General features: G+C 38.9%; 8 non-coding genes across 8 annotated transcripts; all 8 read left to right on the top strand.

Annotated features, from left to right (window-relative positions):
* The first annotated feature begins 2728 nt into the window (after positions 1-2728).
* Positions 2729-2800, top strand: TRNAG-UCC (transfer RNA glycine (anticodon UCC)). Its single transcript has one exon. It is a non-coding gene; the product is annotated as a tRNA-Gly (tRNA).
* Positions 2801-7374: 4574 nt separating this feature from the next.
* TRNAG-UCC (transfer RNA glycine (anticodon UCC)) lies at positions 7375-7446 on the top strand. Its single transcript has one exon. It is a non-coding gene; the product is annotated as a tRNA-Gly (tRNA).
* Positions 7447-10314: 2868 nt separating this feature from the next.
* On the top strand, positions 10315-10386 carry TRNAG-UCC (transfer RNA glycine (anticodon UCC)). The gene has a single exon. It is a non-coding gene; the product is annotated as a tRNA-Gly (tRNA).
* Positions 10387-11881: 1495 nt separating this feature from the next.
* TRNAG-UCC (transfer RNA glycine (anticodon UCC)) lies at positions 11882-11953 on the top strand. Its single transcript has one exon. It is a non-coding gene; the product is annotated as a tRNA-Gly (tRNA).
* Positions 11954-13449: 1496 nt separating this feature from the next.
* TRNAG-UCC (transfer RNA glycine (anticodon UCC)) lies at positions 13450-13521 on the top strand. The gene has a single exon. It is a non-coding gene; the product is annotated as a tRNA-Gly (tRNA).
* Positions 13522-16636: 3115 nt separating this feature from the next.
* Positions 16637-16708, top strand: TRNAG-UCC (transfer RNA glycine (anticodon UCC)). The gene has a single exon. It is a non-coding gene; the product is annotated as a tRNA-Gly (tRNA).
* A 1496-nt stretch (positions 16709-18204) lies between these two features.
* TRNAG-UCC (transfer RNA glycine (anticodon UCC)) lies at positions 18205-18276 on the top strand. The gene has a single exon. It is a non-coding gene; the product is annotated as a tRNA-Gly (tRNA).
* A 1497-nt stretch (positions 18277-19773) lies between these two features.
* TRNAG-UCC (transfer RNA glycine (anticodon UCC)) lies at positions 19774-19845 on the top strand. Its single transcript has one exon. It is a non-coding gene; the product is annotated as a tRNA-Gly (tRNA).
* Positions 19846-20540: the final 695 nt, after the last annotated feature.

Here is a 20540-nt window from a genome sequence, read left to right as displayed (position 1 = left end):
CTGTCGTGAAAAGAGGCGTTTTGGAGCAAAAACTTATTGTCTGCACAAATTGCACCCTCATTGTCCCGAATCACACTTCTTATATTGAAACGCGTGTTTCCTCAAACAGTTGAACATTGTGAATGTAAAAACAGTCCTATTTCCTGAAAATAAGCGTTTTGGACCAAAAACTTATTGTCTGCACAAATTGCACCCTCATTGTCCCGAATCACACTTCAAATATTGAAACAGGTGTTTCATCAAATTGTGGAACATTGTGAATGCAAAAGCACTCCTATTTACTGAAATGAAGAGCTTTTGGCAATAAACTTGTTGTTTGCACATTTTGCACCCATATTTTCCCGAATCACTCTTCTTACGCGTGTTTCATCAAATTGTGGAACATTTTGAATGCAAAAGCATTCCTATTTACTGAAATGAAGCGTTTTTTGCAATAAAGTTGTTGTTTGCACATTTTGCACACTTCTTGTCCCGAATTACACTTTAATGCAGAAATGCGTGTTTCATCATATCGTGTGCACCTGAGTTGTACGTCCTTCGCAAAACCACACATTTTCCACTCGGAAGATTGTGAATGCAATTACACTCCTGTTTACTGAAATCCGATCACGAGGAAGATTGTGAATGCAATAGCACTCCGATTTACTGAAATGAAGCGTTTTTGGCAATAAACTTGTTGTTTGCACATTTTGCACACTTATTGTCCCGAATTACACTTCCAATGCAGAAATGCGTGTTTCATCATATAGTTTGCACCTGAGTTGACGTACCAAGCAAAACAACACATTTTCCACGAGGAAGATTGTGAATGCAATTGCACTCCTATTTACTGAAATCCGATTTACGAAATACGCCTTCGTGAGATATATCAGACATGAAGTTTCTGGCCAAGATTTGTCAAATTCTGTGTGTTTGGTTCAAACGCTAATGACTGAAGTGTTTGCCCCTCTCATTCCTTCATTCATTCAGTCACACACTCACTCATTCACTCCAGCACTCACTCACTCCCTCATTCACTCACACTCAATCATTCACTCACTTATTCACAGAATGACTCACTCACTGATGTTGGTTTATAATTATTGATGAAAGGATATTTGATAAGTTTGGTAATTGTATGAATAAAATATTTAACATTTGAAAAGAATATTTTTCATGGAGCAATGGTGTTATAGTGGTGAGCATAGCTGCCTTCCAAGCAGTTGACCCGGGTTCGATTCCTGGTCATCGCAGCTTAATTATTTATACTGTGCTTGCGAAGTGCAAAGCAGGTTTCAGCGATCGGGTGTGTGTGTGTGTGTGCGTGTCTGCATTAAAAAAAATAAATTCTCAGCCACCGTTGGATCGATTGACAAGAAATTCTTAACCCCGGAGTATCTCCGACTAAAGATTTATTTATCGATAATCAGGACGTTTCCCCGAGAATTATTACATTTGCACAAGTCATTTCCACGAAGAACATTGTGAATGGAAAACAGTCCTTTCCCTGAAATGTTGAGCTTTGGACCAAAGACTTTGTGTCTCCGCATTTTGCAGAGTGTGCAATGATTCATACAAAAACTCCTCCTCTGTCGTGAAAAGAGGCGTTTTGGAGCAAAAACTTATTGTCTGCACAAATTGCACCCTCATTGTCCCGAATCACACTTCTAATATTGAAACGCGTGTTTCCTCAAACAGTTGAACATTGTGAATGTAAAAACAGTCCTATTTCCTGAAAATAAGCGTTTTGGACCAAAAACTTATTGTCTGCACAAATTGCACCCTCATTGTCCCGAATCACACTTCAAATATTGAAACAGGTGTTTCATCAAATTGTGGAACATTGTGAATGCAAAAGCACTCCTATTTACTGAAATGAAGAGTTTTTGGCAATAAACTTGTTGTTTGCACATTTTGCACCCATATTTTCCCGAATCACTCTTCTTACGCGTGTTTCATCAAATTGTGGAACATTTTGAATGCAAAAGCATTCCTATATACTGAAATGAAGCGTTTTTTGCAATAAAGTTGTTGTTTGCACATTTTGCACACTTCTTGTCCCGAATTACACTTTAATTCAGAAATGCGTGTTTAATCATATCGTGTGCACCTGAGTTGTACGTCCTTCGCAAAACCACACATTTTCCACTCGGAAGATTGTGAATGCAATTACACTCCTGTTTACTGAAATCCGATCACGAGGAAGATTGTGAATGCAATAGCACTCCGATTTACTGAAATGAAGCGTTTTTGGCAATAAACTTGTTGTTTGCACATTTTGCACACTTATTGTCCCGAATTACACTTCCAATGCAGAAATGCGTGTTTCATCATATAGTTTGCACCTGAGTTGACGTACCAAGCAAAACAACACATTTTCCACGAGGAAGATTGTGAATGCAATTGCACTCCTATTTACTGAAATCCGATTTACGAAATATGCCTTCGTGAGATATATCAGACATGAAGTTTCTGGCCAAGATTTGTCAAATTCTGTGTGTTTGGTTCAAACGCTAATGACTGAAGTGTTTGCCCCTCTCATTCCTTCATTCATTCAGTCACACACTCACTCATTCACTCCAGCACTCACTCACTCCCTCATTCACTCACACTCAATCATTCACTCACTTATTCACAGAATGACTCACTCACTGATGTTGGTTTATAATTATTGATGAAAGGATATTTGATAAGTTTGGTAATTGTATGAATAAAATATTTAACATTTGAAAAGAATATTTTTCATGGAGCGATGGTGGTATAGTGGTGAGCATAGCTGCCTTCCAAGCAGTTGACCCGGGTTCGATTCCTGGTCATCGCAGCTTAATTTTTATACTGTGCTTGCGAAGTGCAAAGCAGGTTTCAGCGATCGGGTGTGTGTGTGTGTGTGTGTGTGTGTGTGTTTGTGTGTGTGTGTGTGTGTGTGTGCGTGTCTGCATTAAAAAAAAAAAAATTCTCAGCCACCGTTGGATCGATTGACAAGAAATTCTTAACCCCGGAGTATCTCCGACTAAAGATTTATTTATCTATAATCAGGACGTTTCCCCGAGAATTATTACATTTGCACAAGTCATTTCCACGAAGAACATTGTGAATGGAAAACAGTCCTTTCCCTGAAATGTCGCGCTTTGGACCAAAAACTTTGTGTCTCCGCATTTTGCAGAGTGTGCAATGATTCATACAAAAACTCCTCCGCTGTCGTGAAAAGAGGCGTTTTGGAGCAAAAACTTATTGTCTGCACAAATTGCACCCTCATTGTCCCGAATCACACTTCAAATATTGAAACACGTGTTTCATCAAATTGTGGAACATTGTGAATGCAAAAGCACTCCTATTTACTGAAATGAAGAGTTTTTGGCAATAAACTTGTTGTTTGCACATTTTGCACCCATATTTTCCCGAATCACTCTTCTTACGCGTGTTTCATCAAATTGTGGAACATTTTGAATTCAAAAGCATTCCTATTTACTGAAATGAAGCGCTTTTTTGCAATAAAGTTGTTGTTTGCACATTTTGCACACTTCTTGTCCCGAATTACACTTTAATGCAGAAATGCGTGTTTCATCATATCGTGTGCACCTGAGTTGTACGTCCTTCGCAAAACCACACATTTTCCACTCGGAAGATTGTGAATGCAATTACACTCCTGTTTACTGAAATCCGATCACGAGGAAGATTGTGAATGCAATAGCACTCCGATTTACTGAAATGAAGCGTTTTTGGCAATAAACTTGTTGTTTGCACATTTTGCACACTTATTGTCCCGAATTACACTTCCAATGCAGAAATGCGTGTTTCATCACATAGTTTGCACCTGAGTTGACGTACCAAGCAAAACAACACATTTTCCACGAGGAAGATTGTGAATGCAATTGCACTCCTATTTACTGAAATCCGATTTACGAAATACGCCTTCGTGAGATATATCAGACATGAAGTTTCTGGCCAAGATTTGTCAAATTCTGTGTGGTTGGTTCAAACGCTAATGACTGAAGTGTTTGCCCCTCTCCTTCCTTCATTCATTCAGTCACACACTCACTCATTCACTCCAGCACTCACTCACTCCCTCATTCACTCACACTCAATCATTCACTCACTTATTCACAGAATGACTCACTCACTGATGTTGGTTTATAATTATTGATGAAAGGATATTTGATAAGTTTGGTAATTGTATGAATAAAATATTTAACATTTGAAAAGAATATTTTTCATGGAGCGGTGGTGGTATAGTGGAGAGCATAGCTGCCTTCCAAGCTGTTGACCCGGGTTCGATTCCTGGTCATCGCAGCTTAATTTTTATACTGTGCTTGCGAAGTGCAAAGCAGGTTTCAGCGATCGAGTGTGTGTGTGTGTGTGCGTGTCTGCATTAAAAAAAAAAAATTCTCAGCCACCGTTGGATCGATTGACAAGAAATTCTTAACCCCGGAGTATCTCCGACTAAAGATTTATTTATCTATAATCAGGACGTTTCCCCGAGAATTATTACATTTGCACAAGTCATTTCCACGAAGAACATTGTGAATGGAAAACAGTCCTTTCCCTGAAATGTCGCGCTTTGGAGCAAAAACTTTGTGTCTCCACATTTTGCAGAGTGTGCAATGATTCATACAAAAACTCCTCCTCTGTCGTGAAAAGAGGCGTTTTGGAGCAAAAACTTATTGTCTGCACAAATTGCACCCTCATTGTCCCGAATCACACTTCTAATATTGAAACGCGTGTTTCCTCAAACAGTTGAACATTGTGAATGTAAAAACAGTCCTATTTCCTGAAAAGAAGCGTTTTGGACCAAAAACTTATTGTCTGCACAAATTGCACCCTCATTGTCCCGAATCACACTTCAAATATTGAAACAGGTGTTTCATCAAATTGTGGAACATTGTGAATGCAAAAGCACTCCTATTTACTGAAATGAAGAGCTTTTGGCAATAAACTTGTTGTTTGCACATTTTGCACCCATATTTTCCCGAATCACTCTTCTTACGCGTGTTTCATCAAATTGTGGAACATTTTGAATGCAAAAGCATTCCTATTTACTGAAATGAAGCGTTTTTTGCAATAAAGTTGTTGTTTGCACATTTTGCACACTTCTTGTCCCGAATTACACTTTAATGCAGAAATGCGTGTTTCATCATATCGTGTGCACCTGAGTTGTACGTCCTTCGCAAAACCACACATTTTCCACTCGGAAGATTGTGAATGCAATTACACTCCTGTTTACTGAAATCCGATCACGAGGAAGATTGTGAATGCAATAGCACTCCGATTTACTGAAATGAAGCGTTTTTGGCAATAAACTTGTTGTTTGCACATTTTGCACACTTATTGTCCCGAATTACACTTCCAATGCAGAAATGCGTGTTTCATCATATAGTTTGCACCTGAGTTGACGTACCAAGCAAAACAACACATTTTCCACGAGGAAGATTGTGAATGCAATTGCACTCCTATTTACTGAAATCCGATTTACGAAATACGCCTTCGTGAGATATATCAGACATGAAGTTTCTGGCCAAGATTTGTCAAATTCTGTGTGTTTGGTTCAAACGCTAATGACTGAAGTGTTTGCCCCTCTCATTCCTTCATTCATTCAGTCACACACTCACTCATTCACTCCAGCACTCACTCACTCCCTCATTCACTCACACTCAATCATTCACTCACTTATTCACAGAATGACTCACTCACTGATGGTGGTTTATAATTATTGATGAAAGGATATTTGATAAGTTTGGTAATTGTATGAATAAAATATTTAACATTTGAAAAGAATATTTTTCATGGAGCAATGGTGTTATAGTGGTGAGCATAGCTGCCTTCCAAGCTAGTTGACCCGGGTTCGATTCCTGGTCATCGCAGCTTAATTTTTATACTGTGCTTGCGAAGTGCAAAGCAGGTTTCAGCGATCGGGTGTGTGTGTGTGTGTGTGTGTGTGTGTGTGTGTGTGTGTGTGTGTGTGTGTGTGTGTGTGTCTGCATTAAAAAAAAAAAATTCTCAGCCACCGTTGGATCGATTGACAAGAAATTCTTAACCCCGGAGTATCTCCGACTAAAGATTTATTTATCTATAATCAGGACGTTTCCCCGAGAATTATTACATTTGCACAAGTCATTTCCACGAAGAACATTGTGAATGGAAAACAGTCCTTTCCCTGAAATGTCGCGCTTTGGACCAAAAACTTTGTGTCTCCGCATTTTGCAGAGTGTGCAATGATTCATGCAAAAACTCCTCCTCTGTCGTGAAAAGAGGCGTTTTGGAGCCAAAACTTATTGTCTGCACAAATTGCACCCTCATTGTCCCGAATCACACTTCTAATATTGAAACGCGTGTTTTCCTCAAACAGTTGAACATTGTGAATGTAAAAACAGTGCTATTTCCTGAAAAGAAGCGTTTTGGAGCAAAAACTTATTGTCTGCACAAATTGCACCCTCATTGTCCCGAATCACACTTCAAATATTGAAACACGTGTTTCATCAAATTGTGGAACATTGTGAATGCAAAAGCACTCCTATTTACTGAAATGAAGAGTTTTTGGCAATAAACTTGTTGTTTGCACATTTTGCACCCATATTTTCCCGAATCACTCTTCTTACGCGTGTTTCATCAAATTGTGGAACATTTTGAATTCAAAAGCATTCCTATTTACTGAAATGAAGCGCTTTTTTGCAATAAAGTTGTTGTTTGCACATTTTGCACACTTCTTGTCCCGAATTACACTTTAATGCAGAAATGCGTGTTTCATCATATCGTGTGCACCTGAGTTGTACGTCCTTCGCAAAACCACACATTTTCCACTCGGAAGATTGTGAATGCAATTACACTCCTGTTTACTGAAATCCGATCACGAGGAAGATTGTGAATGCAATAGCACTCCGATTTACTGAAATGAAGCGTTTTTGGCAATAAACTTGTTGTTTGCACATTTTGCACACTTATTGTCCCGAATTACACTTCCAATGCAGAAATGCGTGTTTCATCACATAGTTTGCACCTGAGTTGACGTACCAAGCAAAACAACACATTTTCCACGAGGAAGATTGTGAATGCAATTGCACTCCTATTTACTGAAATCCGATTTACGAAATACGCCTTCGTGAGATATATCAGACATGAAGTTTCTGGCCAAGATTTGTCAAATTCTGTGTGGTTGGTTCAAACGCTAATGACTGAAGTGTTTGCCCCTCTCCTTCCTTCATTCATTCAGTCACACACTCACTCATTCACTCCAGCACTCACTCACTCCCTCATTCACTCACACTCAATCATTCACTCACTTATTCACAGAATGACTCACTCACTGATGTTGGTTTATAATTATTGATGAAAGGATATTTGATAAGTTTGGTAATTGTATGAATAAAATATTTAACATTTGAAAAGAATATTTTTCATGGAGCGGTGGTGGTATAGTGGTGAGCATAGCTGCCTTCCAAGCTGTTGACCCGGGTTCGATTCCTGGTCATCGCAGCTTAATTTTTATACTGTGCTTGCGAAGTGCAAAGCAGGTTTCAGCGATCGGGTGTGTGTGTGTGTGTGCGTGTCTGCATTAAAAAAAAAAAATTCTCAGCCACCGTTGGATCGATTGACAAGAAATTCTTAACCCCGGAGTATCTCCGACTAAAGATTTATTTATCTATAATCAGGACGTTTCCCCGAGAATTATTACATTTGCACAAGTCATTTCCACGAAGAACATTGTGAATGGAAAACAGTCCTTTCCCTGAAATGTCGCGCTTTGGAGCAAAAACTTTGTGTCTCCACATTTTGCAGAGTGTGCAATGATTCATACAAAAACTCCTCCTCTGTCGTGAAAAGAGGCGTTTTGGAGCAAAAACTTATTGTCTGCACAAATTGCACCCTCATTGTCCCGAATCACACTTCTAATATTGAAACGCGTGTTTCCTCAAACAGTTGAACATTGTGAATGTAAAAACAGTCCTATTTCCTGAAAATAAGCGTTTTGGACCAAAAACTTATTGTCTGCACAAATTGCACCCTCATTGTCCCGAATCACACTTCAAATATTGAAACAGGTGTTTCATCAAATTGTGGAACATTGTGAATGCAAAAGCACTCCTATTTACTGAAATGAAGAGCTTTTGGCAATAAACTTGTTGTTTGCACATTTTGCACCCATATTTTCCCGAATCACTCTTCTTACGCGTGTTTCATCAAATTGTGGAACATTTTGAATGCAAAAGCATTCCTATTTACTGAAATGAAGCGTTTTTTGCAATAAAGTTGTTGTTTGCACATTTTGCACACTTATTGTCCCGAATTACACTTCCAATGCAGAAATGCGTGTTTCATCATATAGTTTGCACCTGAGTTGACGTACCAAGCAAAACAACACATTTTCCACGAGGAAGATTGTGAATGCAATTGCACTCCTATTTACTGAAATCCGATTTACGAAATACGCCTTCGTGAGATATATCAGACATGAAGTTTCTGGCCAAGATTTGTCAAATTCTGTGTGTTTGGTTCAAACGCTAATGACTGAAGTGTTTGCCCCTCTCATTCCTTCATTCATTCAGTCACACACTCACTCATTCACTCCAGCACTCACTCACTCCCTCATTCACTCACACTCAATCATTCACTCACTTATTCACAGAATGACTCACTCACTGATGGTGGTTTATAATTATTGATGAAAGGATATTTGATAAGTTTGGTAATTGTATGAATAAAATATTTAACATTTGAAAAGAATATTTTTCATGGAGCAATGGTGTTATAGTGGTGAGCATAGCTGCCTTCCAAGCTAGTTGACCCGGGTTCGATTCCTGGTCATCGCAGCTTAATTTTTATACTGTGCTTGCGAAGTGCAAAGCAGGTTTCAGCGATCGGGTGTGTGTGTGTGTGTGTGTGTGTGTGTGTGTGTGTGTGTGTGTGTGTGTGTGTGCGTGTCTGCATAAAAAAAAAAAAATTCTCAGCCACCGTTGGATCGATTGACAAGAAATTCTTAACCCCGGAGTATCTCCGACTAAAGATTTATTTATCTATAATCAGGACGTTTCCCCGAGAATTATTACATTTGCACAAGTCATTTCCACGAAGAACATTGTGAATGGAAAACAGTCCTTTCCCTGAAATGTCGCGCTTTGGACCAAAAACTTTGTGTCTCCGCATTTTGCAGAGTGTGCAATGATTCATGCAAAAACTCCTCCTCTGTCGTGAAAAGAGGCGTTTTGGAGCCAAAACTTATTGTCTGCACAAATTGCACCCTCATTGTCCCGAATCACACTTCTAATATTGAAACGCGTGTTTTCCTCAAACAGTTGAACATTGTGAATGTAAAAACAGTGCTATTTCCTGAAAAGAAGCGTTTTGGACCAAAAACTTATTGTCTGCACAAATTGCACCCTCATTGTCCCGAATCACACTTCAAATATTGAAACACGTGTTTCATCAAATTGTGGAACATTGTGAATGCAAAAGCACTCCTATTTACTGAAATGAAGAGTTTTTGGCAATAAACTTGTTGTTTGCACATTTTGCACCCATATTTTCCCGAATCACTCTTCTTACGCGTGTTTCATCAAATTGTGGAACATTTTGAATGCAAAAGCATTCCTATTTACTGAAATGAAGCGTTTTTTGCAATAAAGTTGTTGTTTGCACATTTTGCACACTTCTTGTCCCGAATTACACTTTAATGCAGAAATGCGTGTTTCATCATATCGTGTGCACCTGAGTTGTACGTCCTTCGCAAAACCACACATTTTCCACTCGGAAGATTCTGAATGCAATTACACTCCTGTTTACTGAAATCCGATCACGAGGAAGATTGTGAATGCAATAGCACTCCGATTTACTGAAATGAAGCGTTTTTGGCAATAAACTTGTTGTTTGCACATTTTGCACACTTATTGTCCCGAATTACACTTCCAATGCAGAAATGCGTGTTTCATCATATAGTTTGCACCTGAGTTGACGTACCAAGCAAAACAACACATTTTCCACGAGGAAGATTGTGAATGCAATTGCACTCCTATTTACTGAAATCCGATTTACGAAATACGCCTTCGTGAGATATATCAGACATGAAGTTTCTGGCCAAGATTTGTCAAATTCTGTGTGTTTGGTTCAAACGCTAATGACTGAAGTGTTTGCCCCTCTCATTCCTTCATTCATTCAGTCACACACTCACTCATTCACTCCAGCACTCACTCACTCCCTCATTCACTCACACTCAATCATTCACTCACTTATTCACAGAATGACTCACTCACTGATGTTGGTTTATAATTATTGATGAAAGGATATTTGATAAGTTTGGTAATTGTATGAATAAAATATTTAACATTTGAAAAGAATATTTTTCATGGAGCGATGGTGGTATAGTGGTGAGCATAGCTGCCTTCCAAGCAGTTGACCCGGGTTCGATTCCTGGTCATCGCAGCTTAATTTTTATACTGTGCTTGCGAAGAGCAAAGCAGGTTTCAGCGATCGGGTGTGTGTGTGTGTGTGCGTGTCTGCATTAAAAAAAAAAATTCTCAGCCACCGTTGGATCGATTGACAAGAAATTCTTAACCCCGGAGTATCTCCGACTCAAGATTTATTTATCTATAATCAGGACGTTTCCCCGAGAATTATTACATTTGCACAAGTCATTTCCACGAAGAACATTGTGAATGGAAAACAGTCCTTTCCCTGAAATGTCGCGCTTTGGACCAAAAACTTTGTGTCTCCGCATTTTGCAGAGTGTGCAATGATTCATGCAAAAACTCCTCCTCTGTCGTGAAAAGAGGCGTTTTGGAGCCAAAACTTATTGTCTGCACAAATTGCACCCTCATTGTCCCGAATCACACTTCTAATATTGAAACGCGTATTTTCCTCAAACAGTTGAACATTGTGAATGTAAAAACAGTGCTATTTCCTGAAAAGAAGCGTTTTGGACCAAACACTTATTGTCTGCACAAATTGCACCCTCATTGTCCCGAATCACACTTCAAATATTGAAACAAGTGTTTCATCAAATTGTGGAACATTGTGAATGCAAAAGCACTCCTATTTACTGAAATGAAGAGTTTTTGGCAATAAACTTGTTGTTTGCACATTTTGCACCCATATTTTCCCGAATCACTCTTCTTACGCGTGTTTCATCAAATTGTGGAACATTTTGAATGCAAAAGCATTCCTATTTACTGAAATGAAGCGTTTTTTGCAATAAAGTTGTTGTTTGCACATTTTGCACACTTCTTGTCCCGAATTACACTTTAATGCAGAAATGCGTGTTTCATCATATCGTGTGCACCTGAGTTGTACGTCCTTCGCAAAACCACACATTTTCCACTCGGAAGATTGTGAATGCAATTACACTCCTGTTTACTGAAATCCGATCACGAGGAAGATTGTGAATGCAATAGCACTCCGATTTACTGAAATGAAGCGTTTTTGGCAATAAACTTGTTGTTTGCACATTTTGCACACTTATTGTCCCGAATTACACTTCCAATGCAGAAATGCGTGTTTCATCATATAGTTTGCACCTGAGTTGACGTACCAAGCAAAACAACACATTTTCCACGAGGAAGATTGTGAATGCAATTGCACTCCTATTTACTGAAATCCGATTTACGAAATACGCCTTCGTGAGATATATCAGACATGAAGTTTCTGGCCAAGATTTGTCAAATTCTGTGTGTTTGGTTCAAACGCTAATGACTGAAGTGTTTGCCCCTCTCATTCCTTCATTCATTCAGTCACACACTCACTCATTCACTCCAGCACTCCCTCACTCCCTCATTCACTCACACTCAATCATTCACTCACTTATTCACAGAATGACTCACTCACTGATGTTGGTTTATAATTATTGATGAAAGGATATTTGATAAGTTTGGTAATTGTATGAATAAAATATTTAACATTTGAAAAGAATATTTTTCATGGAGCGATGGTGGTATAGTGGTGAGCATAGCTGCCTTCCAAGCAGTTGACCCGGGTTCGATTCCTGGTCATCGCAGCTTAATTTTTATACTGTGCTTGCGAAGTGCAAAGCAGGTTTCAGCGATCGGGTGTGTGTGTGTGTGTGCGTGTCTGCATTAAAAAAAAAAAATTCTCAGCCACCGTTGGATCGATTGACAAGAAATTCTTAACCCCGGAGTATCTCCGACTAAAGATTTATTTATCTATAATCAGGACGTTTCCCCGAGAATTATTACATTTGCACAAGTCATTTCCACGAAGAACATTGTGAATGGAAAACAGTCCTTTCCCTGAAATGTCGCGCTTTGGACCAAAAACTTTGTGTCTCCGCATTTTGCAGAGTGTGCAATGATTCATACAAAAACTCCTCCGCTGTCGTGAAAAGAGGCGTTTTGGAGCAAAAACTTATTGTCTGCACAAATTGCACCCTCATTGTCCCGAATCACACTTATAATATTGAAACGCGTGTTTCCTCAAACAGTTGAACATTGTGAATGTAAAAACAGTCCTATTTCCTGAAAAGAAGCGTTTTGGACCAAAAACTTATTGTCTGCACAAATTGCACCCTCATTGTCCCGAATCACACTTCAAATATTGAAACACGTGTTTCATCAAATTGTGGAACATTGTGAATGCAAAAGCACTCCTATTTACTGAAATGAAGAGTTTTTGGCAATAAACTTGTTGTTTGCACATTTTGCACCCATATTTTCCCGAATCACTCTTCTTACGCGTGTTTCATCAAATTGTGGAACATTTTGAATTCAAAAGCATTCCTATTTACTGAAATGAAGCGCTTTTTTGCAATAAAGTTGTTGTTTGCACATTTTGCACACTTCTTGTCCCGAATTACACTTTAATGCAGAAATGCGTGTTTCATCATATCGTGTGCACCTGAGTTGTACGTCCTTCGCAAAACCACACATTTTCCACTCGGAAGATTGTGAATGCAATTACACTCCTGTTTACTGAAATCCGATCACGAGGAAGATTGTGAATGCAATAGCACTCCGATTTACTGAAATGAAGCGTTTTTGGCAATAAACTTGTTGTTTGCACATTTTGCACACTTATTGTCCCGAATTACACTTCCAATGCAGAAATGCGTGTTTCATCACATAGTTTGCACCTGAGTTGACGTACCAAGCAAAACAACACATTTTCCACGAGGAAGATTGTGAATGCAATTGCACTCCTATTTACTGAAATCCGATTTACGAAATACGCCTTCGTGAGATATATCAGACATGAAGTTTCTGGCCAAGATTTGTCAAATTCTGTGTGGTTGGTTCAAACGCTAATGACTGAAGTGTTTGCCCCTCTCATTCCTTCATTCATTCAGTCACACACTCACTCATTCACTCCAGCACTCACTCACTCCCTCATTCACTCACACTCAATCATTCACTCACTTATTCACAGAATGACTCACTCACTGATGTTGGTTTATAATTATTGATGAAAGGATATTTGATAAGTTTGGTAATTGTATGAATAAAATATTTAACATTTGAAAAGAATATTTTTCATGGAGCGGTGGTGGTATAGTGGTGAGCATAGCTGCCTTCCAAGCTGTTGACCCGGGTTCGATTCCTGGTCATCGCAGCTTAATTTTTATACTGTGCTTGCGAAGTGCAAAGCAGGTTTCAGCGATCGGGTGTGTGTGTGTGTGTGCGTGTCTGCATTAAAAAAAAAAAATTCTCAGCCACCGTTGGATCGATTGACAAGAAATTCTTAACCCCGGAGTATCTCCGACTAAAGATTTATTTATCTATAATCAGGACGTTTCCCCGAGAATTATTACATTTGCACAAGTCATTTCCACGAAGAACATTGTGAATGGAAAACAGTCCTTTCCCTGAAATGTCGCGCTTTGGAGCAAAAACTTTGTGTCTCCGCATTTTGCAGAGTGTGCAATGATTCATACAAAAACTCCTCCTCTGTCGTGAAAAGAGGCGTTTTGGAGCAAAAACTTATTGTCTGCACAAATTGCACCCTCATTGTCCCGAATCACACTTCTAATATTGAAACGCGTGTTTCCTCAAACAGTTGAACATTGTGAATGTAAAAACAGTCCTATTTCCTGAAAATAAGCGTTTTGGACCAAAAACTTATTGTCTGCACAAATTGCACCCTCATTGTCCCGAATCACACTTCAAATATTGAAACAGGTGTTTCATCAAATTGTGGAACATTGTGAATGCAAAAGCACTCCTATTTACTGAAATGAAGAGCTTTTGGCAATAAACTTGTTGTTTGCACATTTTGCACCCATATTTTCCCGAATCACTCTTCTTACGCGTGTTTCATCAAATTGTGGAACATTTTGAATGCAAAAGCATTCCTATTTACTGAAATGAAGCGTTTTTTGCAATAAAGTTGTTGTTTGCACATTTTGCACACTTCTTGTCCCGAATTACACTTTAATGCAGAAATGCGTGTTTCATCATATCGTGTGCACCTGAGTTGTACGTCCTTCGCAAAACCACACATTTTCCACTCGGAAGATTGTGAATGCAATTACACTCCTGTTTACTGAAATCCGATCATGAGGAAGATTGTGAATGCAATAGCACTCCGATTTACTGAAATGAAGCGTTTTTGGCAATAAACTTGTTGTTTGCACATTTTGCACACTTATTGTCCCGAATTACACTTCCAATGCAGAAATGCGTGTTTCATCATATAGTTTGCACCTGAGTTGACGTACCAAGCAAAACAACACATTTTCCACGAGGAAGATTGTGAATGCAATTGCACTCCTATTTACTGAAATCCGATTTACGAAATACGCCTTCGTGAGATATATCAGACATGAAGTTTCTGGCCAAGATTTGTCAAATTCTGTGTGTTTGGTTCAAACGCTAATGACTGAAGTGTTTGCCCCTCTCATTCCTTCATTCATTCAGTCACACACTCACTCATTCACTCCAGCACTCACTCACTCCCTCATTCACTCACACTCAATCATTCACTCACTTATTCACAGAATGACTCACTCACTGATGGTGGTTTATAATTATTGATGAAAGGATATTTGATAAGTTTGGTAATTGTATGAATAAAATATTTAACATTTGAAAAGAATATTTTTCATGGAGCAATGGTGTTATAGTGGTGAGCATAGCTGCCTTCCAAGCTAGTTGACCGGGGTTCGATTCCTGGTCATCGCAGCTTAATTTTTATACTGTGCTTGCGAAGTGCAAAGCAGGTTTCAGCGATCGGGTGTGTGTGTGTGTGTGTGTGTGTGTGTGTGTGTGTGTGTGTGTGTGTGTGTGTGTGTGTGTGTGTGTGCGTGTCTGCATTAAAAAAAAAAAATTCTCAGCCACCGTTGGATCGATTGACAAGAAATTCTTAACCCCGGAGTATCTCCGACTAAAGATTTATTTATCTATAATCAGGACGTTTCCCCGAGAATTATTACATTTGCACAAGTCATTTCCACGAAGAACATTGTGAATGGAAAACAGTCCTTTCCCTGAAATGTCGCGCTTTGGACCAAAAACTTTGTGTCTCCGCATTTTGCAGAGTGTGCAATGATTCATACAAAAACTCCTCCGCTGTCGTGAAAAGAGGCGTTTTGGAGCAAAAACTTATTGTCTGCACAAATTGCACCCTCATTGTCCCGAATCACACTTCTAATATTGAAACGCGTGTTTCCTCAAACAGTTGAACATTGTGAATGTAAAAACAGTCCTATTTCCTGAAAAGAAGCGTTTTGGACCAAAAAGTTATTGTCTGCACAAATTGCACCCTCATTGTCCCGAATCACACTTCAAATATTGAAACAGGTGTTTCATCAAATTGTGGAACATTGTGAATGCAAAAGCACTCCTATTTACTGAAATGAAGAGTTTTTGGCAATAAACTTATTGTTTGCACATTTTGCACCCATATTTTCCCGAATCACTCTTCTTACGCGTGTTTCATCAAATTGTGGAACATTTTGAATGCAAAAGCATTCCTATTTACTGAAATGAAGCGTTTTTTGCAATAACGTTGTTGTTTGCACATTTTGCACACTTCTTGTCCCGAATTACACTTTAATGCAGAAATGCGTGTTTCATCATATCGTGTGCACCTGAGTTGTACGTCCTTCGCAAAACCACACATTTTCCACTCGGAAGATTGTGAATGCAATTACACTCCTGTTTACTGAAATCCGATCACGAGGAAGATTGTGAATGCAATAGCACTCCGATTTACTGAAATGAAGCGTTTTTGGCAATAAACTTGTTGTTTGCACATTTTGCACACTTATTGTCCCGAATTACACTTCCAATGCAGAAATGCGTGTTTCATCATATAGTTTGCACCTGAGTTGACGTACCAAGAAAAACACCACATTTTCCACGAGGAAGATTGTGAATGCAATTGCACTCCTATTTACTGAAATCCGATTTACGAAATACGCCTTCGTGAGATATATCAGACATGAAGTTTCTGGCCAAGATTTGTAAAATTCTGTGTGTTTGGTTCAAACGCTAATGACTGAAGTGTTTGCCCCTCTCATTCCTTCATTCATTCAGTCACACACTCACTCATTCACTCCAGCACTCACTCAATCCCTCATTCACTCACACTCAATCATTCACTCACTTATTCACAGAATGACTCACTCACTGATGTTGGTTTATAATTATTGATGAAAGGATTTTTGATAAGTTTGGTAATTGTATGAATAAAATATTTAACATTTGAAAAGAATATTTTTCATGGAGCGATGGTGGTATAGTGGTGAGCATAGCTGCCTTCCAAGCAGTTGACCCGGGTTCGATTCCTGGTCATCGCAGCTTAATTTTTATACTGTGCTTGCGAAGTGCAAAGCAGGTTTCAGCGATCGGGTGTGTGTGTGTGTGTGCGTGTCTGCATTAAAAAAAAAAAAATTCTCAGCCACCGTTGGATCGATTGACAAGAAATTCTTAACCCCGGAGTATCTCCGACTAAAGATTTATTTATCTATAATCAGGACGTTTCCCCGAGAATTATTACATTTGCACAAGTCATTTCCACGAAGAACATTGTGAATGGAAAACAGTCCTTTCCCTGAAATGTCGCGCTTTGGACCAAAAACTTTGTGTCTCCGCATTTTGCAGAGTGTGCAATGATTCATACAAAAACTCCTCCGCTGTCGTGAAAAGAGGCGTTTTGGAGCAAAAACTTATTGTCTGCACAAATTGCACCCTCATTGTCCCGAATCACACTTCTAATATTGAAACGCGTGTTTCCTCAAACAGTTGAACATTGTGAATGTAAAAACAGTCCTATTTCCTGAAAAGAAGCGTTTTGGACCAAAAAGTTATTGTCTGCACAAATTGCACCCTCATTGTCCCGAATCACACTTCAAATATTGAAACAGGTGTTTCATCAAATTGTGGAACATTGTGAATGCAAAAGCACTCCTATTTACTGAAATGAAGAGTTTTTGGCAATAAACTTATTGTTTGCACATTTTGCACCCATATTTTCCCGAATCACTCTTCTTACGCGTGTTTCATCAAATTGTGGAACATTTTGAATGCAAAAGCATTCCTATTTACTGAAATGAAGCGTTTTTTGCAATAACGTTGTTGTTTGCACATTTTGCACACTTCTTGTCCCGAATTACACTTTAATGCAGAAATGCGTGTTTCATCATATCGTGTGCACCTGAGTTGTACGTCCTTCGCAAAACCACACATTTTCCACTCGGAAGATTGTGAATGCAATTACACTCCTGTTTACTGAAATCCGATCACGAGGAAGATTGTGAATGCAATAGCACTCCGATTTACTGAAATGAAGCGTTTTTGGCAATAAACTTGTTGTTTGCACATTTTGCACACTTATTGTCCCGAATTACACTTCCAATGCAGAAATGCGTGTTTCATCATATAGTTTGCACCTGAGTTGACGTACCAAGAAAAACACCACATTTTCCACGAGGAAGATTGTGAATGCAATTGCACTCCTATTTACTGAAATCCGATTTACGAAATACGCCTTCGTGAGATATATCAGACATGAAGTTTCTGGCCAAGATTTGTAAAATTCTGTGTGTTTGGTTCAAACGCTAATGACTGAAGTGTTTGCCCCTCTCATTCCTTCATTCATTCAGTCACACACTCACTCATTCACTCCAGCACTCACTCAATCCCTCATTCACTCACACTCAATCATTCACTCACTTATTCACAGAATGACTCACTCACTGATGTTGGTTTATAATTATTGATGAAAGGATTTTTGATAAGTTTGGTAATTGTATGAATAAAATATTTAACATTTGAAAAGAATATTTTTCATGGAGCGATGGTGGTATAGTGGTGAGCATAGCTGCCTTCCAAGCAGTTGACCCGGGTTCGATTCCTGGTCATCGCAGCTTAATTTTTATACTGTGCTTGCGAAGTGCAAAGCAGGTTTCAGCGATCGGGTGTGTGTGTGTGTGTGCGTGTCTGCATTAAAAAAAAAAAAATTCTCAGCCACCGTTGGATCGATTGACAAGAAATTCTTAACCCCGGAGTATCTCCGACTAAAGATTTATTTATCTATAATCAGGACGTTTCCCCGAGAATTATTACATTTGCACAAGTCATTTCCACGAAGAACATTGTGAATGGAAAACAGTCCTTTCCCTGAAATGTCGCGCTTTGGACCAAAAACTTTGTGTCTCCGCATTTTGCAGAGTGTGCAATGATTCATACAAAAACTCCTCCGCTGTCGTGAAAAGAGGCGTTTTGGAGCAAAAACTTATTGTCTGCACAAATTGCACCCTCATTGTCCCGAATCACACTTCTAATATTGAAACGCGTGTTTCCTCAAACAGTTGAACATTGTGAATGTAAAAACAGTCCTATTTCCTGAAAAGAAGCGTTTTGGACCAAAAACTTATTGTCTGCACAAATTGCACCCTCATTGTCCCGAATCACACTTCAAATATTGAAACATGTGTTTCATCAAATTGTGGAACATTGTGAATGCAAAAGCACTCCTATTTACTGAAATGAAGAGTTTTTGGCAATAAACTTGTTGTTTGCACATTTTGCACCCATATTTTCCCGAATCACTCTTCTTACGCGTGTTTCATCAAATTGTGGAACATTTTGAATTCAAAAGCATTCCTATTTACTGAAATGAAGCGCTTTTTTGCAATAAAGTTGTTGTTTGCACATTTTGCACACTTCTTGTCCCGAATTACACTTTAATGCAGAAATGCGTGTTTCATCATATCGTGTGCACCTGAATTGTACGTCCTTCGCAAAACCACACATTTTCCACTCGGAAGATTGTGAATGCAATTACACTCCTGTTTACTGAAATCCGATCACGAGGAAGATTGTGAATGCAATAGCACTCCGATTTACTGAAATGAAGCGTTTTTGGCAATAAACTTGTTGTTTGCACATTTTGCACACTTATTGTCCCGAATTACACTTCCAATGCAGAAATGCGTGTTTCATCACATAGTTTGCACCTGAGTTGACGTACCAAGCAAAACAACACATTTTCCACGAGGAAGATTGTGAATGCAATTGCACTCCTATTTACTGAAATCCGATTTACGAAATACGCCTTCGTGAGATATATCAGACATGAAGTTTCTGGCCAAGATTTGTCAAATTCTGTGTGGTTGGTTCAAACGCTAATGACTGAAGTGTTTGCCCCTCTCATTCCTTCATTCATTCAGTCACACACTCACTCATTCACTCCAGCACTCACTCACTCCCTCATTCACTCACACTCAATCATTCACTTCCTTATTCACAGAATGACTCACTCACTGATGTTGGTTTATAATTATTGATGAAAGGATATTTGATAAGTTTGGTAATTGTATGAATAAAATATTTAACATTTGAAAAGAATATTTTTCATGGAGCGGTGGTGGTATAGTGGTGAGCATAGCTGCCTTCCAAGCTGTTGACCCGGGTTCGATTCCTGGTCATCGCAGCTTAATTTTTATACTGTGCTTGCGAAGTGCAAAGCAGGTTTCAGCGATCGGGTGTGTGTGTGTGTGTGCGTGTCTGCATTAAAAAAAAAAAATTCTCAGCCACCGTTGGATCGATTGACAAGAAATTCTTAACCCCGGAGTATCTCCGACTAAAGATTTATTTATCTATAATCAGGACGTTTCCCCGAGAATTATTACATTTGCACAAGTCATTTCCACGAAGAACATTGTGAATGGAAAACAGTCCTTTCCCTGAAATGTCGCGCTTTGGACCAAAAACTTTGTGTCTCCGCATTTTGCAGAGTGTGCAATGATTCATACAAAAACTCCTCCGCTGTCGTGAAAAGAGGCGTTTTGGAGCAAAAACTTATTGTCTGCACAAATTGCACCCTCATTGTCCCGAATCACACTTCTAATATTGAAACGCGTGTTTCCTCAAACAGTTGAACATTGTGAATGTAAAAACAGTCCTATTTCCTGAAAAGAAGCGTTTTGGACCAAAAAGTTATTGTCTGCACAAATTGCACCCTCATTGTCCCGAATCACACTTCAAATATTGAAACAGGTGTTTCATCAAATTGTGGAACATTGTGAATGCAAAAGCACTCCTATTTACTGAAATGAAGAGTTTTTGGCAATAAACTTATTGTTTGCACATTTTGCACCCATATTTTCCCGAATCACTCTTCTTACG

Source organism: Myxine glutinosa, chromosome 1, assembly GCF_964187855.1.
Source record: "Myxine glutinosa chromosome 1, kmMyxGlut1.1, whole genome shotgun sequence".
In the NCBI taxonomy this organism is placed as follows: Eukaryota; Metazoa; Chordata; class Myxini; order Myxiniformes; family Myxinidae; genus Myxine; species Myxine glutinosa.
The sequence above is the reverse complement of the archived record's forward strand: the minus strand, read 5'-3'. Positions and strand labels throughout refer to the sequence as shown.